This window comes from Cervus elaphus, chromosome 22, assembly GCF_910594005.1.
Source record: "Cervus elaphus chromosome 22, mCerEla1.1, whole genome shotgun sequence".
In the NCBI taxonomy this organism is placed as follows: domain Eukaryota; kingdom Metazoa; phylum Chordata; class Mammalia; order Artiodactyla; family Cervidae; genus Cervus; species Cervus elaphus.
Genome location: NC_057836.1, coordinates 34819258 through 34844979, shown reverse-complemented (window position 1 = coordinate 34844979; position 25722 = coordinate 34819258). Strand labels below are relative to the sequence as shown.

The 25722-nt window shown below is 41.1% G+C and overlaps 1 protein-coding gene across 10 annotated transcripts in view; it reads left to right on the top strand.

The window, feature by feature from the left end:
• The window catches only part of LMNTD1 (lamin tail domain containing 1), a 475330-nt gene that overhangs the window by 303069 nt on the left and 146539 nt on the right, over window positions 1–25722 (top strand). For all 10 annotated transcript variants that reach the window (XM_043881337.1, XM_043881336.1, XM_043881335.1 and 7 more), the window contains one exon: window positions 2596–2697. The gene's annotated coding sequence lies outside the window, so the exon portion shown is untranslated. The remainder of the gene's footprint in view (window positions 1–2595; window positions 2698–25722) is intronic.

The window sequence follows — 25722 nt, the reverse complement described above, 5'->3', positions numbered from 1 at the left end:
GAACCTTCATTCATTCTCTTTTCTTTCTTGCCTTGGTGGAAGAAATCTCTCTCTCTCCTTTCCAAGCATTTTTTCTCCCTCTGTGTTCCCATCCCACCCCATTCCACTTTTCCTGGAGCATTGTCTCATAGGCTACCCCCATTTCACATCTCATGTTGAAGGAAATGATGTTTTTCTTTTTCTTTTTTTGAGCCCAGTATTTATACACTCAATGTAGAAAATTTGGAAGATACAGAAAGGAACAAAGATGAGTGCAAAAACCACCCACAATCTCATACAATAGAGAAAACCACATTTGATTTCTAATTTAAAAAAAAAAATTTCTCTTGCTACTGATTCCCTCCCCTCAGCCTGAAAATATGTTCAGTTCTTCTCTTATTTCTCCTCTTGGTTTTCCTATTTCAGTTAGTGGTGTTATCTTTTTTATCTTATTATCATTTATTTAGGCAGGGTAGACAATAGGGAATCATCTTTGAATCTTCAATTTCCTCAATTCAGCATAAAATTCTAATGATAATATTATATTGATTACTTACTTGGGTTAGGCACACTGCTAAGTACATTAGCTGTGTTTTCCCAATCTTTCACTGTACCACATTATTCTTGTTTTACATGTAAGTAAGCAGAAACTTTGAGGTTCACAGCTAAGCAATGAAGTCAGAATTTGAACTCAAGCCTATTTATTTCCAAAGTTTCTGTCATTTCAATTTGTCCTCTCCTGTCTTTTTCCACTACTGTTGCTCTGGGCGAGTGCTAAGTCGCTTCAGTTGTGTCCGACTCTGTGACCCCATGGACTGTAGCCCGCCAGGCTGCTCTGTCCGTGGGATTCTCCAGGCAAGAATACTGGAGTGGGTTGCCATGCTCTCCTCCAGAGGATCTTCTCAACCCAGGGATTGAACCCAGTCTCCTGCAGCTTCTGCATTGGCAGGCGGGTTCTTTACCGTTAGCACCTCCTGGAAAGCCCTACTGTTGCTCTAGCTCACATTATCCAATTCCCAAATAGCCAAATCACCTCATTAACAACATTTCCCAATCTTCGTTCACACTCATCATTGGAGATTAGTAGAGGTCTGGTACATTGAATTGCCCTGGTCCCATCAATTCCGTTGTATCTTTACCAAGAAACAGTTGTATTTTATCAGCAAGCCAATCAATGCACTGGTACTGTTCATTATGTTACAGCATTTAATTATATATTATGTAAACCAATGAAACCTTGAGTGTAAAAGAGAGTTGTTCCTATGAAAATTAAGTTGAGATTCTTTGGAAAGACTTGGTGAGAGTGAGTGGCCTGAAAATATTATAATCCAAATCAGTATAGGAAAGGTTAACCAGACATGATTGGGAAAAGTTTGTAAACATATCTTTAAGATTCTGCGCTCAAATTACTTTTTGCTGCAATTTAAAGAAACAGAAGTTTGATGTTGCTCTTATAAGAAAAATGATACAACTCTAATTAGCAGACACTCAGAGGAAGGGCCTTGGCATTTTATTCTATTATACAATTGCTGAAGTGCTCATATATGTCTTAGGTTAAAATATAATATCTAACATAAGTATGTATAACTTTTTAAAATTCCTTGCCTGTTAAACCAAGTAAGTAAGTGCTAGTTGTTCAGTTGTGTCTGACTCTGCAACCCCATGGACTGTAGCCTGCCAGGCTCCTCTGTCTATGAAATTCTCCAGGCAAGAATACTGAAGTGGGTAGCCATTCCCTTCTCCCCGGTATCTTCTCGACCCAGGGATGGAACCTGCGTCTCTGATGTCTCCTGCATTGACAGGTGGGTTCTTTACCAGCTGAGCCATAGAGAAGCCCTTTAAAAGGTCGTATCATGATAAAAAGAATTATTCCCTTTAGGGCTTGTCATTTTACATAGTCCTTCCATTCAAGAATGGTTCCCATTTTAATTCTAAAGCATGGCACAAATAAATCTATCACAAGAAAGAAACAGACTCATAGATATAGAGAACAGACTTGTGGCTGCCAAGGGGGAGGGGGGAGGGAAAGTGATGGACTGGGAAGCTGGGGTTAGCAGATGTAAGCTATTATAAATAGAATGGATAAACCTCAAGGTCCTACTGAATAGCACAAGGAACGATATTCAATATCCTGTGATAAACCGTGATGGAATTAAAAAGCATATATATATATGTCACCCTGGGGTGGGATGGCTGCAAATTTATCCTAGGATAGTTCTCATCTTATTAAAACCTTTTAAAATGGGAGCCATTCTTGGAGAAGGAAATGGCAATCCACTCCAGTATTCTTGACTCGAGAATCCCATGAACAGAGGAGCCTGGCAGGTTACGGTAAATGGGGTCACAAAGAGCTGGACTTGACTGAGCAACTAACACTAACATACCTGCCCTTGTCCCTAGGGTAAAGAAGAGAGTGGCCTTACCTGTGATTGGCCAATGGCTGCAGGTGACTCTCCCTGCATCAGGAATGTCATTGTTTTCCTCACTCGCTACAGCCTGAAGATTTGGCAGCAAGGCTGGTGCTTATATAGAGAAGGAAGCTAATTACTTCATTTCATTCTTCTGTTGGAACATTTTCCTACCCACTTACCAATAATCTTCCATTTCCTTTCACAGCTCCTCTCTGAAGAGACCAACAATAGTGCATTCATCAGAAGAGCTCCAGTTGGAGCCCAGGAAGAGACAACGGAAGGCTGGGACCAGGCGGGCTGGCTAGAGGTCAGTGTCCACCAGCTCCTGGCTTATTGGCTCCCAGTCTCTCCAAAGGGGGCTCTTAACAGAGGCGGGTAGAAACTTCCATTTAATTCCATGTGGTATAAAAATGTAATTGTTTCACCCATAAAGGCAGTCATGTTTCTATAACAATGGCTCCATTCAGGGCTTTCAAGAGTCATTACTACAAGTTCTTTTAGGGACTTAAAAGCAATTATTTTCTTGATCTGAAGCAAAAAAAGAATCAGAACACAAGGCTCTCTTTTTCCATTTTTGTTTTCAATAAATAAGGAAAGACATCACCTGAGTGCTTTAATCATGGGCATCTTTGAGATGACAGTGGATGTGGGGCACTAAATTCATCTCTGACCTAAAATCATAGCACTTTAATCGTTTTTGATTCCCTTTCATGGAGAAATTAACAGCTCAATAAGGACAACTCATGGAAAATGCAGATAATAAACCAAGATGTTGGTCCTCTTATCTGCCATCTGGCAACTCTATTAATTGATTTATTTGGCTGCATTGGGTCTTAGTTGTGGCATGGGAAATTGTAGTTGCATCACTCAGGATCTTTTGCTGTGGTGTACGGACTCTCTGGTTGTGGCTCGTGGGCTGTGGCTCTGTGGCATACGGGATCTCTGTTCCCTGACCAGGGATCAAACCCGTGTTGCCTGCATTGGAAGGTGGGTTCTTGTTTTTTTTTTTTTGCAAGGTGGGTTCTTAACCATTCAACCACCAAAGAAGTCTCTGTCTGGCAACTGTTGATAATACAAAATGGCTGAAATTTCAAGAAAAGCCTCATCCAATCTAAGGGGGATTCTGTTTATTGTTTTGATTTTTTTAAAAAACATTTCCAGTATATATTTGTAAATTTAAGAGCAGACTTGCCATATATGGGATCTGATCAGCAGGGCTAAAATTGATGGGTGCTCTGGTCAACAATCCTTTGCCCTGGCTTCCTCTAATTCATGTATATGGGCTAGTGGAAACTCACTTTCAGAGTAAATAATAGAAAATTAGCAAATAACCTAAATATTCAATCGTAAGATACTAGCTGAAAAATACACATAAAATCATTAAATGAAATTATTAAAGTAATGTTATGTGTGTGTGTGTGTGTGTGTGTGTGTGCGCGCGCTAAGTCGCTTCAATCTTGTCTGACTCTTTGCCACCCTATGGACTGTAGCCATGGTATATATGTATATAACTACATGAAAAAGCAGGTTAAAAATAAGTATAATATATAGCTCCATTTTTGAAAAATATATGTAAACATACAGAAATATAAACATATGCTATATGTGTGTGTGTGTGTGTGTGTGTGTGTATACACACACACATGCAGTCCTATATTATCTATTCAGGAAGAAAGATTGGAAGACTACACACCAAAATGTTGACTGTAGTTATCTTCATCTGATAAGTTTATTTATTTATTTATTTTTGGCTGCACTGGATCTTCATTGCTCTGCACTGACTTCCTCTGGTTGTGGTGAGCAGGGGCTCCTCTCTAGTTGCAGGTCACAGGCTTCTCTTTGTGGTGGCCTCTTTTGTTGCAGAGTGTTGGCTTTTGGGCATGCAGGCTTCAGTAGTTGCAGCTTGTGGGCTCCAGAGTGCAGCTCAGAAGCTGTGGCACATGGGCCCAGTTGATTCACCCCATGTGGGATCTAGTTCCCTGACCAGGGATCAAACTCATGTCCCCTGCATTTGTAGGTGGATTCCTAACCACTGGACAATCAGGGAAATCCCCATCTGAAAAGTTTTTGAGTGACTTGACTCTTTCCTTCTGCTGAAGAAAGTGTACTAACTTCTTTGTGTGTGTGTGTATAAGAGAGAAAGAGATAGATTGTTATTTTTTATGTGATTAAAAAAGAGTTAAAACCCTAAATAATGGATTGGGGCTTAAAAATAATTAATAATAGTTACTTTAAAAGAGGTATTTGTGAACTAGAAACTTGAAATATATTGAAAACCACCTAGACAAATTAAAAAGAAAATCTAAACATTCTGAGGACAAAATATTATTGACTCAGTTGCCAGTTTTCCAACAGTAGTAACTATGGCTTTATAACAACATATTCATAAGCCAAAATTAGGTGTTAAAGTGAATCATCGATTTAGAAAGGTAATTATAAAGTAATCCAACCTCACATGTTGATTGCATTCAACAATCCCATTCAGAAGAGCAATATTATATTCCCTTTACTCTAAGCCATTTGTTACTTAAAAAAATAAATGAAAAGTGAAGAAAGCATTAGTCGCTCAGTTGTGTCCAACTCTTTTCAAATGGAATTTAGCCACCAGCTCTTCTGTCCATGGAATGCTCCAGGCAAGAATACTGGCAACTCTTTAAAATACAAAATGCAGTGGGTAGCCATTCCCTTTTCCAGGGGATCTTCCTGACCCAGGGATTGAACCCAGGTGTCCCACATTTCTGGCAGATTCTTTACCATCTGAGCTATCAAGGAAGCCCAAGCCATTTGTTACTACAGCAGTCAAAAGATACAGTGTATAAAGGAATTATACATTTTGGACTCTGAATTAGTTTATTAGGAAAATGTGGGAAAAGAGGTGGGTTTAGATATGGTTTTCTTTCCCTGATTTCTCCCCTTGGAAGAATTATATTCTGGTTAATCCCCAAGGTAAGAGGCCGAGGCTAATATTTATCAACACGTGTTAGAGTATATATCAGGAACCATACTGGTACATTTAGCATTCACAACAATCCTGTAAGATATAGGTGTTTGCCATTTAAGAGACCAAGGCTCAGAGAAATGTCCTAACTTCATGGTCACACAGTCAGTAAGGTGGTAGTACCAAGATTCACATGGGGCCTTTCTGACCCCGTAGACTCTGCTGTTTCCAATTAGGCCACAGTTCTAACATTCCATGGTGATAGATTGCATGGTTTTTCAGTATTATTCAATCCCACCTTTCCTATAAGAAGATTATACATCCTGTCCCATTGCCTTTGGGTCTGGCCATGTGGCCTGCTTTGACCACTGGAATGTGAGCAGATAAGATGAACACTACATACTTTAAGAGGTGTCGTGGGTTTCCGTCTACCTTGCTTGCTGTTCTCCCTCTGTCTTATGAATGTTCCAAATAGAGAACCTTCTTCAATATGGGTCCCAGAATGTGAAGGCACCTGGAGCAGAGCCAAGCAGCTTCTAGGAGCTGCCAGCACAGAGCTGCCAAAATACGAGTAAGTGTGTACTCCTTTTCTGTTGCTGCAAACAAATTAACACAAACTTAGCACCCTAAAATCACCATGTATCATCTCCCAGTTTCTACAGGTCAGATGTGTGGGCACGGTGCTCCTGGATACCCTGCTCATCATCTCACTGGGCTGAGATCAAGGCGTCAGCTGCTATTCTCATTTAGGATTTGACGTTCTCTTCAAAGCTCACTGGTTATTGGCAAACTTGTCTCCTTATGATCATAGGACTTAGGTTCTGTTTTCTTACTGGCTATGGGCCAGGGCTTGGCCTCAGTTCCTAAGGGCTCTCCTCAGGCCTTTTTGGTATGGCATCTTTCGTCCTCGGGCCAGTAATGGCACATTGAATCTACACCCTGGCAAGTCTCTGACCAGAAAACACTCTGCTTTTAAAGGGTTCATGTAGTTAAGGGGATCAAACCAGTCAATCCTAAAGGAAATCAACCCTGAATATATTGGAAGGACTGATGTTGAAGCTGAAGCTCCAATACTTTGGCCACCTGATGCGAAGAGCTGACTGATTAGAAAAGACCCTGATGCCTTGGAAGATTGAAGGCAGAAGGAGAAGGGGATGACAGAGAACAAAATGGTTAGATGGCATCAGAGACCCAATGGACATGATTTGAGCAAGCTCCAGGAGATGGTGAAGGACAGGGAAGCCTGGCGCACTGCAGTCCATAATGTTGCAAAGAGTCGGACACTACTGAGCAACTGAAGAAGAGCAGCGATTAGGTTAGGTCTGCCTTGCTAATCTTATCTTCAAGTCAACTGATTCATAAAGAGGAGGTGCCGAGGAAGACAGCAGGACTTGAGCCTGTGCACTGCTGGCTCCATAAGGGGGTCCCCGTGGCGCTCCTGGGGACCCTGGGCAGCGTGGGAAGGAGCTGGGCAGGAAGAGCCCGTGCCAGGACAGGACAGGCAGACAGGCGCACACATGGGGGCTGGACCAGAGGGCAAGGGGCCCAGCGGGACCTGCAGAGTCCCTTTGCCATGTAAGGTAACATCATCACAGGAGTAACACCAAGGGATACAGACCATGGCGACAGTCTTAGAACTGTGCATACCACAAAGAGAAAACTGTTTGTGTTGAAAGCCACAGAAATTTTGAAAGATTGATTTTTACAGCTTCATAAGTGACTAATGCAACTGGCTACCTGAAATTGTGTGTCTGTGCATATAGAAAAGGACACAGATCTAAGGGGCAGCTCAATGAACTTTCACAAAATGAATACACCTCTACAACCACCACCCAGATCAAACAAATATACAAAAACAAGCAAATAGACAAAAGCCAGAAAATGATTAACAACACAGAAACCCCTTTGCATTTCCTAGACGCTAAAATAACCACGATCCTATCTTCTAACACCATAGGTTATTTTTGCCTGCTTTTGAAATCGTACAAATGTTCTCTGGCTTCCTCCTTTCAATACTACGTCCTTGAATTTCATTCCCTTTGTTGAGTGCAGTTTTAGTTCCCTCCCTGTGTTATATTTCATTATGTGGATTTCCACAATTTGTTTTTACATTCTTCAGTTGTGGACAGGCATTTGGTTGGTCTCCAGTTTTTAGTTGTTACCAATCATGCTACCTAAACTGTTTATGCTGAGATTCTTTCTCTCCCAGTCCCTCTTCCTGCCCCCCTCTCCCTTTTTCTTCCCTTCCTTCCTTCCTTTCTTTCTTTCCTTCCTTTTCTATCTCTTTGTTTTTCTTTCTTTCAGATGTCTTTATATCTTAGATCTAATCTTCCTTCTCCCCAAAAAGGAGGGAATCCAATTTCCTATTGTCAATACCTTTCAAAGTTATTGGCAATTTAAGAAACCCCTCTCTGAAAGATTGTTTGGAAAACCACAGTGAATGGATTCAGACCAAGAATGTGGGAAAATGCAGGAGGGGTAAGTAACAAGGTTTCACACCCTTGGTTTATCTCAGGGCAGAAACTGCTTAGGGGAGACTAGGATCATTTCACCGTCACTCTGAGTGGAGCCATGCAGTGCAGTGGGAAGCAAGGTAGACCAGAAGCTCCATTAAGGGCTCCAAATCGGTCCCTTTTTCGGCCTGACGACCTCGGCAAGATTATCTCTCTGAGCTTCCGTTCCTCCATCTGTCATGGAGACAGTGGTACCTTTCCATTCAGATGTTTCCATTCCTTTCATACTTATACCCCTTATTCAGAAAACAACAACACATTTTGCCCTGGCCCCATTGCACCATCTGTTTTCTGATCTCTGCCTTGCTTGTGTCCCAGAAAACCGGCCTCTGTCGACTGTATCACCTGGTTCTGTTACTGTTTTTCTCTGAACTGGGTTCAGCCAGTGGAAGGCACTGGCAAGGCATTGGAGGGAAAGAAGGGAAAGAGGTTGGGTGATTCTCTTGCACACACACTGCTCCCTCCCTGCCCCACTGTTGTTCTGGAGTCCCCTCAGGCCGCAACACCTTTGTCCCTCTTCTACGTGTTTTTTTTTTAATTAAAAAATTGTTTTAAGATTTGCCATGTGTTTTATTTTTTGATTGCTTTTTATTGGAGTATAGTTGATTTTGTGCAAACTCCAGGAGATGGTGAAGGACAGGGAAGCCGGGCATGCTGCAGTCCACGGGGTCACAAAGAGTCGGACACGAATGAGCGACTGAACACAGTAGCTGATTTACAATGTGGTGGTAGTTTTTGCCTTGCAACAGAGTGAATCAGTTTGACATATACATGTATCCTCTCCTTTTAGATGCTCTTCCCATATAGGTCATCACAGAGTACTGATCAGAGGTCCCTGTGCTGTACAGTAGGGCCTTATTTTATATATAGCAGTGTTTATGTGTCAATCCCGATCTCCCAATTCTTTCCTCTCCCTCCCTTAACTCCCTGCTAACCATAAAGTTGTTTTCCATGTCTGTGGCTCTATTTGTGTTTTGTAAATATGTTCTTTTGTACCAAGTTTTTTTTTTTAGATTCCACATATAAGTGATACTGTATATTTATCTTTCTCTGTCTGACTTACTTCACTAACAATCTCGAGATCCATCCATACTGCTGCAAATGGAATTATGTCATTCTTTTTTATGCCTGAGTAATATTCCATTGTATGCTAAGTCACCTCAGTCCTGTCTGTCTCTGTGTGAACGCCAGGATCTTCTGTCTGTGGGATTCTCCAGGCAAGAATACTGGAGTGGGTTGCCGCTGCCCCCCTCCAGGGAATCTTCTGGACCCAAGGCTCGAACCCACATCTCTTATGTCTCCTGCATTGTCATGTGGGCTCTTTACCCCTAGCACCACCTGGGAAATCCAGTTCAGTTCAGTTGCTCAATTGTGTCCAACTCTTTACAACACCATGAACTGCAGCACACCAGGCTTCCCTGTCCATCAAAAACTTCCGGAGCTTACTCAAACTCATGTCTATTGAGTTGGTGATGCCATCCAACCATCTCATCCTCTTTCGTCCCCTTCTCCTCCCACCTTCAATCTTTCCCAGCATCAGAGTCTTTTCCAATGAGTCAATTCTTAGCATCAGGTGGCCAAAGGATTGGAGTTTCAGCTTCAGTGTCAGTCCTTCCAATGAATATTCAGGATTGATTTCCTCTAGGATGGACTGATTGGATCTCCTTGCTGTCCAAGAGACTCTCAAGAGTCTTCTCCAACAACACAGTTCAAAAGCATCAATTCTTCAGTGCTCAGCTTTCTCTATAGTCCAACTCTCACATCTGTACATGACTATTAGAAAAACCATAGCTTTGACTAGATGGACCTTTATTAATATTCCATTATATGGGTGTATGTATTTGGGTTTCCCTGGTGGCTCAGACAGTAAAGTATCTGCCTGCAATGCGGGAGACAGGGGTTCAATCCCTAGGTTGGGAAGATCCCCTGGGGAAGGGAGTAGCAACCCACTCCAGTATTCTTACCTGGAGATTTCCATGGACAGAGGAACCTGGTTGGTTACAGTCCATGGAGTCATGAAGAATCAGACACAACTGAGCAACTAACACATACACACACACCATCTATAATATACAATATAATATGATATATATATATATATATCTTCTTTATATAAAGATATGCCAAATCATCTTTGTCATCCTTCTGTTGATGGATATTTGGGTTGCTTCCATGGCCTGGTTATTATAAACAGTGCTGCAGTGAACACTGGGGTGCATGTATCTTTTTGAATTATGATTTTCTCCAGATATATGCCCAGGAGTGGAATTGCTGGATCATAAGTTAGCTCTATTTTTAGTTTTTTTAGTCTTTCTTCTACTTTAAAAGTGATTGTGATTTCTCCTTCATTGGTGTTCCACCATCCTTTGCTCCTCAACCCAGTCCTTATCTCTGTAAACAGTCCCTTTATTATACTGTTAGGCTTAAGCCCTTTGAAGTGGATACTTGCAATGTCCCTGATACTGGAGGAGGGAGCCCTATGATATTGTCAAACATGATGGGGAACTGGAAATAGCGTCAAAAGCTGGGAGCCAAAGAAAACCAGGGATTTAAAGAACCAGAGAGATGAGATAGAGGAGTGATGAATCATAGAGTCATATGAGCAGTTTCTGCAGTCTCTCTTAAGTTCTTTACCTGTGTGGCATTTAACTTCTGTGAGTTAATATAACTACTTAATCTAGAGGTGAGGAAACTATGCCTTCGAGTGGTTAAGTAATTTCTTGACATCATTCTTTCATAACTGACAGAGCTAAGATTTGAATCCATGACATTTTACCTCCCAAACCTCTGCTCTTAAACAAAACAGAAATTTACTTTCTATTGCAGAAACAAGAGCTGTGGTTGACTGCTAGCTCTACATACTTTCAAGACTTAGTATGCAGCATAACTGTGTCTTGAAGACACAGAAATGGGACAGATAATTTGAAGATACTTAGCAAGTTTCTGCAAGTGTTAATGAGTACAGAGTTGGAAGGTCACAATGTGAGCAGCTGGCATCTCTTCTCTGTCACTTCCTGGTCCCCAAGCTTTGACAACTCCTCATTGACCCCAAAACAAGATGCAGCCTCCTTTGCTTGCCCTTTAGGGTTTTCTGCAATCAGACTGCATCTCTCTTTGGGGATGACCTCCTGCCCATCACATACTCAACTTGCTCCGATCAAACTGACTTACTCTTTGTGGTTCACTTGTTTCTTCATCAAGTTGCCTTCTCTCTATTTTTCTTCTTTGAAATTCTCTTAAGCCTTTTTGTCCCACTTAAAAGTGACTTCCTCCAGACAGATATTTTCTTATCACCTCCCTCCTCTGAACATTGACAGCTTTGTTTACGCTACTTTCTCTGCACATTTATGCTACTTGGACTTCTAGTTGTCTACATTCATCTCTCTTAGACATTAGGAGCTTAGAGGATGAGGAACACTAAGATGAGGAAAACAGAACCCCTACCCACAAAGTGGTAAGAACACAAAGAACTATAAATATCAATGCCTCTGTGTATTTGGGGATTTTACTTTAGGCTACTGACAAGGATATGTAAAAGAGTTAATGTTCATATATATCTGAGGGAATCAGGGAAGGTTTCTTGGATAAAAATACATTTGGTATGTTCCTGGAACTCCGGTTGGGCTGTCCTCCATCATAAGTTGAGGAGGACATTCTTGGGAGAGACAAAGTGTTGCTTTCCTTGTGCATCCCAGTATCTCTGATGATTAATGAACCTAGTAACAGTGTCTATCATTTACTGAGTGCTTAATAGATGCCAGGCATTGTGTTACATGCTTTTTGTACATTATTTCATCTAATTCTCATGAGAGCAGCCCCGTTTTACAGATGTGAAATACCAAGGCTTAAAGAGATTTGGTAATTTGTCCAAAGTGGCCCAGTTAGTAAGAGGCAGAACTAAATCTTATACCTGTATTTAACTGATTAGAAAAGTCCAAAAGATGAAATATGAGGCCACATTGCCTTTCTTGTTACAACTTGATATGATATATAATCCTTATTTATGAATCTACCACCAATATTACAGAGAAAATTCAAATCCTCAAAGAACCATATGAAGCCAACATAATCCTCACATAATATTTATAAACTGACAGATTTTAAGGAATCTAATTATTTACAATGTGTCTCTGACAGTTTTTCTTTGAGAGTTCTACATTTTTAAAAATAATATTTCAAAACAACGTTCCATTTATCTTCTTTAGATTGATGCATTAAAATTACACCTCTTTAATCTGTGGTACCTAATTAATTCCAAAGTGTCTTTGGTTTTCTCTTGAAGTATTTTCTAAAAATAAAATATGGTCCCACAGTAATTATGTTAGTCACCACTCAAATCATGGTCTCTATTTAAATTCAAAACTGTATCTAGTAAGTTTTAAAAAAACTTGGTCTTTGATATTTTTATCAGGATAAAAACTGTCACAGTGCCTTCCAAATCTACGAATGAAATTAAATTTGGAGTTTTGAAACTGCCATGCATTATAGGATATGGGTGAAGTTACCAAAATCAGTGAGAGTGCATTTTCCAGATGCTCAAGCAATGAGCATTAGCACTGGAGTTTCCTGGGTGCAAGTTATAAACTAGTACAAGCAGAGAAAGAAATCTCAGTATTTTTTTTCATAATTCATAAACCCCTTTTCCCTGCTGTTATGAAATGTTTCTGTGCCCTGCGTGAGAACAGTAATGAATTTTCATATTAACAACATATGATTACACATCAAGATGTTGACAAGTATGTGACTCAAAGTCTTCAATCCCAGGATGAATTAAGGGGCAGCGTCCATATTGCACTCTGTTAGAAATAGAGAACCCAGATCAGTGAACAGATTGCTAGCAAAATCTGCTAAAGAAGTGAGAGAGAAGGAGCCTTCCAGGGGTACGTTGTTTTCCACCGATAGGCAGAAGAATGGCAGATGTTCACAGGTGTGGCTCCACCAAATACAGTGCTCTTTCTCAGGCCTCCTGTTGGATGCCTCGCATTGGTGCAGAGAAGCAGCTTTGGAGAACTATAGGAAATGTTAAAGCTTTACTAGAGACTCCAGTGCTAAAGATTTGGGGGAAGACGTCACATCTGAAAGACATAAAATGTGGAACTGTTGGGGTTTTGGTTCTGTTTAGTAGAACTAACAGTCACCAGAAACAAGAGGACAGTGGAAAATGGAATCGGTGCAATTTTATCGAATCATTGTTGTATGCATGCATCAACATATGAACTTTTGGGCAATTAACAAACAGTATGGGCTTCCCTGGTAGCTCAGCTGGTGAAGAATCTACCTGAAATGAAGGAGACCCCGGTTGAATTTCTGAGTGGGGAAGATCTGCTGGAGAAGGGATAGGCTACCCACTCCAGTATTCTTGGGCGTCCCTGGTGGCTCAGCTGGTAAAGAATCTGCCTGGCGTGCCGGAGACCTGGGTCGGATCCCTGGGTTGGGAAGATCCCCTGGAGAAGGGAAAGGCTACCCACTCCAGTATTCTGGCCTGGAGAAGTTCATGGACTGTATAGTCCAGGGGATCACAAAGAGTCGGACTCAACTGAGCAACTTTCACCTTCCAGATCACATATTCTTGTTAAGATATGTAGAAGGCTGAAAACATCTCCCAGAATGATCACAATTGTCTACTGTTATGCTTGGAAGGAATTGGACTATAATATGGGTAAAAGTTTGATTTGTTTAAACTATTTTTCACTCCCTAGAAAATACCTCCAGCATCATGAACGTCTGTAGGCTGATAAATACAATGTATCTTACGGAACAAGACTCAGGATGACCAGCCTTCCTGGTTTGTCTGGGACTGGGGAGTTTCCCCAGGATGTGTGGCTTTCCGTGCCTCTGAAACCACCTGGGGTAGTACCAGGCATGCATGGATGGTTGGTAAACCAACAATAAAATCAAATGTTTCACTTTCTGTTTCATATGCTAAATTGATATGAAATTAAAAAGTGCTAAGAACGACAACAACAACAACAAAAACCAGCTCTTTTATTTTTAAGCCACTAACTTCTATTCCTTTTTTAAAAATTTTATTTATTTATTTTGGCTGCAGTGGGTCTTAGCTGCCTGCAGAGTATCCTTTGCTGAGCATGGAGGCTTCTTTCCTAGTGGTGGTGCAGAGGCTCAGTAGTTTCAGCCGACAGGCTTAGTTGCCCCACAGCATGTGGTATCTTAGTTCCCTAACCAGGGAATTGGAAGGTGGATTCTTAACCACTGGGCCACCAGGGAAGTCCCTATTTAATTTATTACTATTATTGATTTGTTGGAAAACTGAAATTTTTTTTTTTTTTAGAAATAAAGTAATGCAATAAAATGTTACCTTCTATTGTGAACTGAAGATTTTTAAAAATAGCTTATACGGAATGATTCAATCATTTCATTACATTAAAGCATATCAAAGCTGTTGCTGTAAATATAGAACAAATAAATAAGCCAAGTCAAAAAAGCAGGCAATGAAATGAGTCCTGAAAACTAATACAGTGAAAGAGAAGATGTGGCTATACGAGAGAGAGCTGTTGCATTGGCAATGTTCGTTATTCTGATGGGAGTTCTGTACTGGGATGCATTGAAGGACTGAAAGAAGCTGAGAAGCAGCGTCTTACTGGAGATACAGCAGACAGCTGCGTCTTGGGATGAAAGGAAGTGATGGGAGGAGTTGAGCCGCTCTGTGCCACTTCCTTGTACATGGGCCTCCTTGGCAGAGGACAAGCTGCAATTGAAGTGGGAAGAAGAGCAGGATAGAATATGAAAATGCATACCAACACCTGAAGATCCTTTTTGTACTTCAGAGCAGGGCTTCAGGCATTTCTGATTATTGCATTAGAACTTAATAATAGCTGAGTGGTTTTAAAAATACATTTTAGAAAGAACATCACACATGTTCATTCTAATTTAAAATATAAGGTGTTCTACTTTCCTTCCTTGCTTTTATACTGTGCTAATTGTGCGTAAATGTACCTCATTAACTTTTGTCAAATGAGTGAAGCTGGATACAAAGCAAGATGGCAATCATGGTTAAGGTTTTTTTAAAAGGCATATTTTATATACATCAAGAAGAAATAAGTAAATTAAATTTACTAAATATTATTAGTGTAAGCTATTTCCAGGTTGGAAAATAACAAATTTTAATTTTACTTTGTGTTATTTCCCCTTTCTCTAAAATGAACATGTATTATTTTCAGAGTGGAACTAATAGTCTTTCAATAAACATTCTTTTTCAAGAAAAATGAAACATTTTGATTACTTTCATATTTATTAGAGAAAGTGATAAAGTGAGAAGCATTTCTTAACTATTTCCTACAAATAAAGAAGAAGGCATGATCAATACCCCCAAAAACTATAAAACATATCAGGAAAAGCAGATTGAACCTGAAAAAAGAAAAATCATAAGTATTAGGTTGTGATAATAAAAGTCAGTATTATTCAAATTCATTCACTAAAAAAGCAGTTTTATGGGGACTTCCCTGACCATCCGGTGGTAGAGAATCTGCTCTGCAGCACAAGGGACCCTGGTTCGATCCCTGGTTGGGGAACTAAGATCTCACTTGCCACAGAGGAACTAAATCCTGGGGTGCAGCCCCTGAGCCTGCACACCTCAAGGAAAGATTCCTGCCTGCTGCAACGAAGACCTGATGCAGCCAAATAAATAAATAGTTTAAAAAAGCAATTTTAGTATTCTTTTGTGCTATGTCCTACATCATACATATATTGAATAAAAACCACTCATTAGCATACCTCTTCATCTTGGAGTACAGAATATGTTCCAGAAACTGCCCCTGCCACCCACCCCGCCACCCCGCCATAAAAGCTTTATACATAGCTTCCCAAAACAGTATCCAGTCTAAAATAATCCAATTTACCTCAATCACGGATGAATGTTCACCCTCTCTTCAGTCGCTTCCAACTCTCCATTTGTCATTCATGTCACCAATAGGTGTCTGTGTTAAATCTCCCTATTTTATAGAGTCACTGGAAAACCAAACCAAATGGAGAAGAAGAAAAGGAGAACATTTTCTGAGTTTTAATATCATCTTTGGATTCTAATTGGATCTACTTTGCTTACAATTCTAATCATTTGGGTCAGTCATTTTCATTTTGAGCTGAGATAGATTACCTGTATTGTGATGCTTCTCTTTACTCATCTGTAAAATGGAAATAAAGCTGATCACACAGAATAAAGATGATGCTGTATCTTCCACTTGCTGAGAAATATTACATTGTCTGAAGTCTTTGTCAGAAAATTAAACATCAAACAATTATAATGATTGATCACTACATTTTTAAAGGGTAAGAGAGCCTCTTTTTTTCTGTACCCAAATAAGTGGAAAAATAAAAAACAAAAACTGTTCTCTAAATAGAACAACCGAAAATTGTTTTTCACCTTCCCTAAGAAATCAAACTTGTTATCATTACCACGGCAACAGGTTGTCAGTCCGAAAGACTGGAGTTTCTCTGGCCTGCCTGCTTATTGAGCAGAAGGAAATAGAACACTTTATTAGTATTATTTTATTTTAAAATAAAAAATCATCGATGTGTTGAACTTCCCTATTGGTCCAGTGGTTAAGAATCCACCTGCCAATGCAGGGGACATGGATTTGATCAGGTCCAGGAAGATTCCACATGCTGCAGGACAGCTGAGCCCACTTGTCACAACTACTGAAGCCCGGGCGCTCTAGAGCCCATGCGCAGTAACTAGAGAAGCCGTCTTAACGATAAGCAACTAGAGGGCAGCCCTAGCTTGCCACAGCTAGTGAAAGCCCTCACATAGCAAAGAAGACCCAGTATAGCCCAAAATAAATGAGTAAAATTTAGAAATTAATGTCTTTATGTTCTTGAATGGTCAGAATACACACAGAGTAATAAGAACCACATTGCAAAAGGAATTTTGGCAGGGGTACTAACTAAGGGAGCTAGGCTCAAGTCACAGAATTTGCCATCTGTGACCTGCTGGTGGCTGGACAGTGACCTCCTGGCTATCCTGACTGGACTCTGAGTCCCTTCACTTGGCCTTGTTTCCCTGTCTCTGGTGGGAAATACTGGGTCAGTGACAACATGTGTATGAAAATCCATTTTCTCACCAGTCAACAAGTGCTTATTCAATGCATACTATCAGGCTGGTGCAAAAGTAATTGAGGTTTTTCGCTGTTGACCTTTGCCATTTGATATTGGAATACATTCTTAAGTAAATGTGGTTATGCTATACATCATGGGCTTCCCTGGTGGCTCAGGTGGTAAAGAATCTGCTTGCAATGTGGGAGACCCAGATTCGATCTCTGGGTTGGTAAGATCCCCTGGAGGTGGGAATGGCTACCCACTCCAATATTGAGAATTCCATGGACTAGAGGAGCCTAGTGAGCTGCAGTCCATGGGATCATAAAAAGTCAGACATGACTGAGTGGCTAATACTTTCACTATATATAATTTTAATGCACATTTCTTGCTTTATGTTTTTTTTTCTAATGACTTATTACATGCTGTGTATTTTATATGTATTTGAGACTGTGGAAATGATATTAGACAAAAAGTAATTCAAGCGATTTTCTTATTCAAGTTCAAAATGGGTTGTAAAGCAGCAAAGACAACTGACAACATCAAAAACACATTTGACCCAGGGACTGCTAACAAACATACAGTGATCAAGAAGTGGTTCAAGAAGTTTTGCAAAGGAGACAAGAGCCTTGATGATGAGGAGCACAGTGGCTGGTCATTGGAAGTTGACAACAACCATCTGAGAGCCATCATTGAAACTGATCCTTTTACAGCTACACAAGACGTTGCTGAAGAACTCAACATCAACCATTCTACAGTCATTTGGCATGAACCAAATTGGAAAGGTGAAAAAGCTCCATAAGTGTGTGTATTGTGAGTTGACCACAAATCAAAAAAATTGTCATTTTGAAGTGTCATCTTCTCTTATTCTATGCAACAACAACAAACCATTTCTCTATTGGATTGTGATGTGAAGAAAATGGATTTTATATGACAACTGGCAGTGACCAACTCAGCTCAGTGGTTGGGCTGAGAAGAAGCTCCAATGCACTTCCCAAAGCCAAACTTGCACGAAAAAAAGGACATAGTCATTGTCTGGTGGTCTGCTGCCCATCTGATCCACTATAGCTTTCTGAATCCCGGTGAAACCAATGCATCTGAGAAGTATGCTCAGCAAATCGATGAGATGCAGTGAAAACTGCAACACCTGAAGCCAGCATTGATCAACAGAACGGGCCCAATTCTTCTCCACAACAAAGCCCAACTGAACGTTGTACAACCAACACTTCGTAAGTTGAACGAATTGGGCTATGAAGTTTTGCCTCATCCTTCATATTCACCTGACTTCTCATCAACTGACTACCACTTCCTCAAGCATCTCAACAACTTTAGGCAGGGAAAACGCTTCCACAACCAGTAGGAGGCAGAAAATGCTTTCCGAGAGTTCCGGAGGCATGGATTTTTACACTATAAGAATGAGCAAACTTGTTTCTTGTTGGCAAAAATGTGTTGATTGTAATGGTCCCTATTTTGATTAATAAAGATGTGTTTGAGCCAGATATAATGATTTAAAAGTCATGGTCCAAAATCGCAATTATGTTTGCACAAATCTAATACCTACCAGGTACCATTTCAGGACTGGACATGATGTTTGAACAAACAGACAAAATTATTCCCACCATGGGCTCACTTTCTTGTGGGGAAAAACAGGCCAAAACCAAACAGATAAACCAAAACATAATATCAAATAGTAATAGAAACCACCAAGAAATATAAAGCATATTAAGACAGTAATAGGAAAATTTTTGAAGGAAGAGGGAAATACTGAAAAACTAAAAGCTTCCAGAAAACCATAATATTTTAATGCATGTACAACTAGGCCTGATAGATGTAGCTATTACACATGAATGTACTAATATATCAGTCATTTTTTAAAAGCAAATACAGATTGAATAGGACCCTCTGTTTGTTAGGTACTGGGATCATTGCTGAGAAAAGTGAGACAGACTCAGTTCTAGAGCTTAAAGTATTTCAAGCTCAAATACTGCTAGTGAAAGCCCCAAATTTGAGATCTTCAATTCTCTTAGGACTGTATATTTTATCCCTCTTGAGTAAATTCCTTTAAAGTTTTCCAAGTATGCTTTTAAAAAAAGAAATTATTTTTAATTGGAAGATAATTGCTTTACAATATTGTGTTGGTTTCTATTGATGTATTAATAGCAACATGAATTGGCCATAGGTATATGTATGTCCTCTCCCTCCTAAATCTCCCTCCCGCAAGTATGCTTTATTGCTCTAAAAAATGCCTTTTAGGATATTCTTATGTAGTTTCTTACCAAAAAAAAAAAAAAGAGAGAGAGAAGACTTAAAACTTTTCATTGTCTGGCTTACCATTTTACATAGCAAGTTTTTTTTGTAGAACTCAAGATTCTTGAGAGTCCCTTGGACTGCAAGGAGATCAAACCAGTCAATCCTAAAAGATTTCACCCTGAATATTCCACCCTGAGTATTCATTGAAAGGACTGATGCTGAAGCCGAAGTTCTGATACTTTGGACACCTGATGTGAAGACCTGACTCTTTGGAAAAGACCCTGATGCTGGGAAAGATTGAGGGCAGGAGGAGAAGGAGATATCCGAGGATGAGATGATTAGATAGCATCATCAACTTAATGGACATGAGTTTGAGCAAACTCTGGGAGATAGTGAAGGACAGGGAAATGTGGCATGCTGCAGTCCATGGGGTGGCAAATAGTTGGACACAACTTAGCAACTGAACAAACAGAAGAAAATATACGTGGATTTTGAAAGAATTTGAACAGTTTTGTGAAAAGCAGAGTCATTCCTAGCAATAAAGTAATGCTGAAAGGTTTGGAGTGTACACTCTGCTAAGGAGCCTATAAAAAACAGAGTTTGCGCCTTGGGATGAAGAACTGGGCAAGCCATGCAGTTGCGGAAGGACAACCAAGCCCTCCCTCTCCTGCTGAGGTTGTGCTGGCAGCAGATAAGAGAACTTCAGGAATACTGGACCACCCAGTGGGGCAATTGCTGTGTTCTTATCTGATTGTATTTATTCTTTATTGTCTCATAAAGGACCTTTCACCAACTTGGCAACTTTGCCAGATAACACGTAGGCACTGTATTTTTATGTGGCCATAAAACAACATCAGTGATTGCAGTAAGCACACTTAACTGCTTTTTGGATGATCAGTGCTCAGCATGGATTATAATTGTTTGCTTTCTATATATGGAATTTTAAAAGATGGTAACGATAACCCTATATGCAAAACAGAAAAAGAGACACAGATGTACAGAACAGACTTTTGGACTCTGTAGGAGAAGGTGAGGGTGGGATGTTCTGAGAGAATAGCATTGAAACAAGTATACTATCAAGGGTGAAACAGATCACCAGCCCAGGTTGGATGCATGAGACAAGTGCTCAGGGCTGGTGCACTGGGAAGACCCAGAGGGATGGAATGGGGAGGGAGGCGGGAGAGGGGATCGGAATGGGGAACACATGTAAATCCATGGCTGATTCATGTCAATGTATGGCAAAAACCACTACAATGTTGTAAAGTAATTAGCCCCCAACTAATAAAAATAAATGAAAAAAAAATTGTTTGCTTTCTTTACCTGGATTGAAGACCATATTCTGAGATGCTTTGTAAATAATTCTGAGATGTTTAGTAAATACTGTATGCAGCAACATAGAAATGTTTGTTTTACAGCGGTAGACAGGGTTGAGCAAAACAGAGCATTCACAACAGAACTCTTGGGAAATGCGGAGTCTAGAAACTTGCAGTTGCATTTGTAAGTGTTGAAAGCTGTACTCTTCCTCCTCTAAAGTTTTGTTTTTTGTTTGTTTGGTTGATTGGTTTTGTTTGTTTGCTTTGTTTTGCTTCAAGCGCTTGTTAGTCTTCAGACCATCAGGATGATATCCTGTTGCCACTGGGTGAATCTTGCTCTCCCAACTGGAACACGACTGTGTTGTGTGAGGGGCCTTTGAGAATCTCATCAAGGTGAACAGTTGATAAAGTTGAGACCTGCCGCACCTCTGATGAAAGCTTAGGGAAAAGCTATTCATGTAGGAGCTTGTCCGTCTCTGGGCTTTGTGCCCAGGCCTCTCTTTTTCACTCTCAGTCTTACATGTACCCCCATTAATTCTCTACACAAGAGGCGTTTTTGGTCCTTTCCAATTCAGAGGATATTGTAATAGGGGCGCCATTAGCACATGTTTTGGGTGGTGGAACACCGTGGTTCCGCCCCTTTCTTCCAACAGAACAGCCTGTACCGAGGCAGGCAGCAGCAATCCTTTGGAAGATGCTGACAGTCAGTTAATTAATGGCAGAACCCACGTGTGCATAGGGGGTATTATGACATGTTCCCTCTGAAAGATTATTTCTACTCAAAGTCAAAATGTTAATAAGCTAATGAGCCTGACTATGATTTTTTTTTTCAGATTTGGAGACTGATTTTAATTGCAGTATATCAATAGAATCAACACATTCTCATTTTCCTTTCTATATTCATTAATTTATTTTGAAATGCACAGATTGTGGAGATTGTGTAAACTATAACTTACACCATCTCAGCATTGCCCTGTGCTTGCTACAGGTTCACAGCATTGATCTGCCTCTTTCAAGTTCTTTTTCTTAATTTACAGCCTTGCCTGAATATGGGCTCTTTTGCCTTTCTTTTCTATTTATTCGCCTTCCACGAACCAGACCAAGGCTCAGCTGTTTCCTTTAGTTGCCATTCAGCCCTCAGAAATCAAGGTTCTACTTTGATTTTTTAAATACTTGTCTGCCTTCCATACTTGACCGGTTTAGATTATTTTGGTTGGGTCATCATGACATGCTGCATCATTTCTTAAGTTGTTTTCTTACATCCTTGCCTGCAATTCTATTTGATTAGATATAAGTAGATGAGTCATTTTGCCTGTTGTTGTTTAGCTGCTAAGACAGGTTTGATTCTTACAGTCCTGTGGACTGTAGCCCACCAGGCTCCTCTATCCATGGAATTCTGCAGGCAAGAATACTGGAGTGGGTTGCCATTTCCTCCCCAAAGGAGGAATAAAATCTGCTCTCTTGTCAGGTGTGTGTGTGTGTGCGTGTGTGTGTGTGTGTGTGTGTGTGTGTGTGTGTGTGTGTGTGTGTGTGTGGTGAAGGCTAGTGGTGGTGATGGGGTGAAGAAGAAAATTTGGGGAGAAAAAACCTTCATATGACTATGATATTAGCAGCTCCCCCCAGTCCGAGGAAGGATTCTCCCGTTGAGATTTCCTAGAAAATACAGAGACTCCCCAAAATGCTTACAGACCACCCTAGGTTTCTCTCCAAATCCTGACATTCTTAGGGCTACTTGGCAAATAAAAGCAAAGAGATCTCTGAAAATAAGAATTTGCTTTGCAAAAGCCCCACACCTGTCCAGATTGATTTTCTTTTTTTAATTAAAAGTTTTGTTTTAAATTTCAGGCTGGTCAAAGTAGCTAGTTTTTTCAAATCTCCCCAGGAGCCTATATCATGTGGGGAGAAGGGATATAATGGGCAGAGAGAGGGATGATATAGACGTTCACATGTGGTTGATTGAAAATATATGTGGGTGAGCAGGTTAAAATCTTTCTTTTCTTTGACAGTGAGTGATCTGTACACAGTAGACACTCAGAAAACATTTAATTTAAACATATTTAATATTTAATGGTTATTACTTACCAAAAAAGCTTTTTGGTAGCGATAAAAATACATGTTGAGTCGACTGAAAAGTTCATTTGGGTTTTCCTATAACATCATCCAAACAAACTGTTTGGCCAACCCAAGATAAGCTAAAATGTTTTAAAATAACTTCCAGAATCTTGTGTAAGTAACAATCAGGCAGAGATAGACCAACCAGTGCTCAGCAAGCCCCAAGAAAGGGCTGGAATGAGGAATACAGGAAAATCCTGCTTAGCACGTTCTTCAGGGGCCACTACCCGGCTGGTGAGCCGGCATCGCCAGTGTCCCACCCTAATTTGGTTTCATGACCCCAGGCTTTAAAGGGTCACCTTGAAAGGTGATCTCAGCACCAGGTGCCATGGTCACTGACCTGGCATGGCCTCTCCCAACTCTGAGTAGGCCCCGGAGCTAAGGAAGCTTTCACACTCCCCGATCCCGGTAACTCTGTGGGTGTCCCTGTCCTGGTCGGATCTGCCTGCAGGCTGTTGTTCTTGCTGACCCACACATAACAGGAAGCATGAAATCAGGCAGAAGCTATTTGCCTCTGTGCTCCTCCACATTCCTCAGCACCCCCTCCTCTGTTTCCCAGGAAAGCATGTCCCCCGGAGGTGCGGTCTGGCCAAGGACCAATGCCCATCAAGCCAGAACAGAAAGAAGCTGGGGAATTTTGCTCTCTCCTGATCCTCCCAGCCCAACCTCAGCCAATGAGGCCTTGAGTCAGTCCGGCAAATGTGCTGGACAAGAGATGTCAAAACCTGGGGATAGTCAATATTTGACCTGTGCCATTTCAGCCCCTTCTGGATGACTATTTATGCCCTAATAGGGACTTCCTTGGTGACTCAGACAGTAAAGCGTCTGCCTACAATGCAGGAGACCCAGGTTCAATACCTGGGTCGGGAAGACCTCATGGAGAAGGAAATGGCAACACACTCCAGTATTCTTGCCTGGAAAATCCCATGGACAGAGGAGCCTGGTAGGCTGAGCGAATTCACTTTCACTTTCTTTTTCACTTTATGCCCTAATAGGGCTCCCCAGGTGGCGCTAGTGGTAAAGAATCCTCCTGCCAATGCAGGAGACTCAAGAGATGCACCTTCCAGAAATGGCAACCCACTCCAGTATTCTTGCCTGGAAAATTCCATGAACAGAGGAGCCTGGAGGTCCACAGTCCATGGGGTCACAAAGAGTTGGACATGACTGAGCACACAGCACATCCTTCCTTACTCTCAGCTCAGCTGATTTTACTCAACCCTGTTGCATTGTCTCCAGTCTTTCAACAGTCTGAATTCAACAGTCTGAATTCATGGTGGAGCCATGAATTCAAGAGTCCCACTCCCTGGAGTCTTGCTTCTTCTTGCTTCTGTGCTCCAGTGGGTATCTACCTATGCTGTACTAGAACTTGATGTGGGGTCACACTCACTTTTTTTTTTTAGAGTTTCTGTACTATACAGTAGATTCTCATTAGTTATCTATTTTATAAATAGTAGTGTATATATTGGAGAAGGCAATGGCACCCCACTCCAGTACTCTTGCCTGGAAAATCCCATGGATGGAGGAGCCTGGTAGGCTGCAGTCCATTGGGTTGCTATGAGTCGGACATGACTGAGCGACTTCACTTTCACTTTTCACTTTCACACATTGGAGAAGGAAATGGCAACCCACTCCAGTGTTCTTGCCTGGAGAATCCCAGGGACGGGGGAGACTGGTGGGCTGCCATCTATGGGGTCGCACAGAGTTGGACACGACTGAAGTGACTTAGCATCAGCAGCAGTGTATATATGTCAGCACCAATCTCCCAATTCATTCCATCCTTCCTCTTCCCCCTCTTGCTATCCACTCATTTGTCCTCTGTGCTGTGCTGTGGCTAGTCACTCAGTCTTGTCAGACTCTGCAACCTCATGAACTGTAGCCCACCAGGCTCCTCTGTTCATGGGGATTCTCCAGGCAAGAATACTGGAGTGGGCTGTTATGCCTTCCTCCAGGGTCATTTGTCCTTTCAGTTCAGTTCACTCAGTCACGTCCAACTCTTTGTGACCCCATGGACTGTAGCACACCAGGCTTCCCTGTCCATCACGAACTCCCAGTGAGTTCTTCTCATAGGTGGTCAAAGGATTGGAGTTTCAGCTTCAGCATCAGTCCTTCCAATGAATATTTAGGATTGATCTCCTTTAGGGTGGACTGATTGGATCTCCTTGCTGTCCAAGAGAATCTCAAGAGTCTTTTCCAACACCACAGTTCAAAAGCATCAATTCTTTGGCACTCAGCTTTCTTCATAGTCCAACTCTCACATCCATACATGACCAATGAAAAAACCATAGCTTTGACTAGACGGACCTTTGTTAACAAGATAGTGTCTCTGCTTTTTAATATGCTGTCTAGGTTGGTCATAAGTTTTCTTCCAAGGAGCAAGCGTCTTTTAATTTCATGGGTGCAGTTACCATCTGCATTCATTTTGGAGCCCAAGAAAATAAAGTCTGTCACTGTTTCCATTTCTTCCCCATCTATTTGCCATGAAATGATGGGGCCAGAAGCCATGATCTTGGTTTTCTGAATGTTGAGTTTTAAGTCAACTTTTTCACTCTCCTCTTTCACTTTCATCAAGAGGCTCTTTAGTTCTTCTTTGCTTTCTGCCATAAGTGTGATTGTGATGTTATCTGCATATCTGAGATTATTGATATTTCTCCCGGCAATCTTGATTCCAGCTTGTGCTTCATCCAGCCTGGCATTGTACATGATGTACTCTGCATATAAGTTAAATAAGCAGGGTGACACAATGCAGCCTTGATGCACTCCTTCCCCAATTTGGAACCAGTCTGTTGTTCCATGTCCAGTTCTAACTGTGCTTCTTGATTTGCATATAGATTTCTCAGGTGGTCTGGTATTTGTCTTCTATGTCTATCTATTTCTACTTTGCAAGTAAGCTCCTCTGTATCATCTTCACACTCACTTTTCAAACATATCCAGGCTATTGGCTACTTTCTGGGAGGTCAGAGCCATCTCTGGTTCAGTTTTCAGAGCTGGAGCTCTTGTTTCCTCTTCTTGCCTACTGGTGTTTGCCTCCGAGGTCCCAGCATACATTCACACATCTGTGTGCAGGGTAAGAGCACACACCCTTCTTCTGCCTGTTAGAACTCTAATCTATCTAGATCTTATGCTGCCCCTCGCTGGCTGGAGTCCTTGCCAGTTCTCTCCTG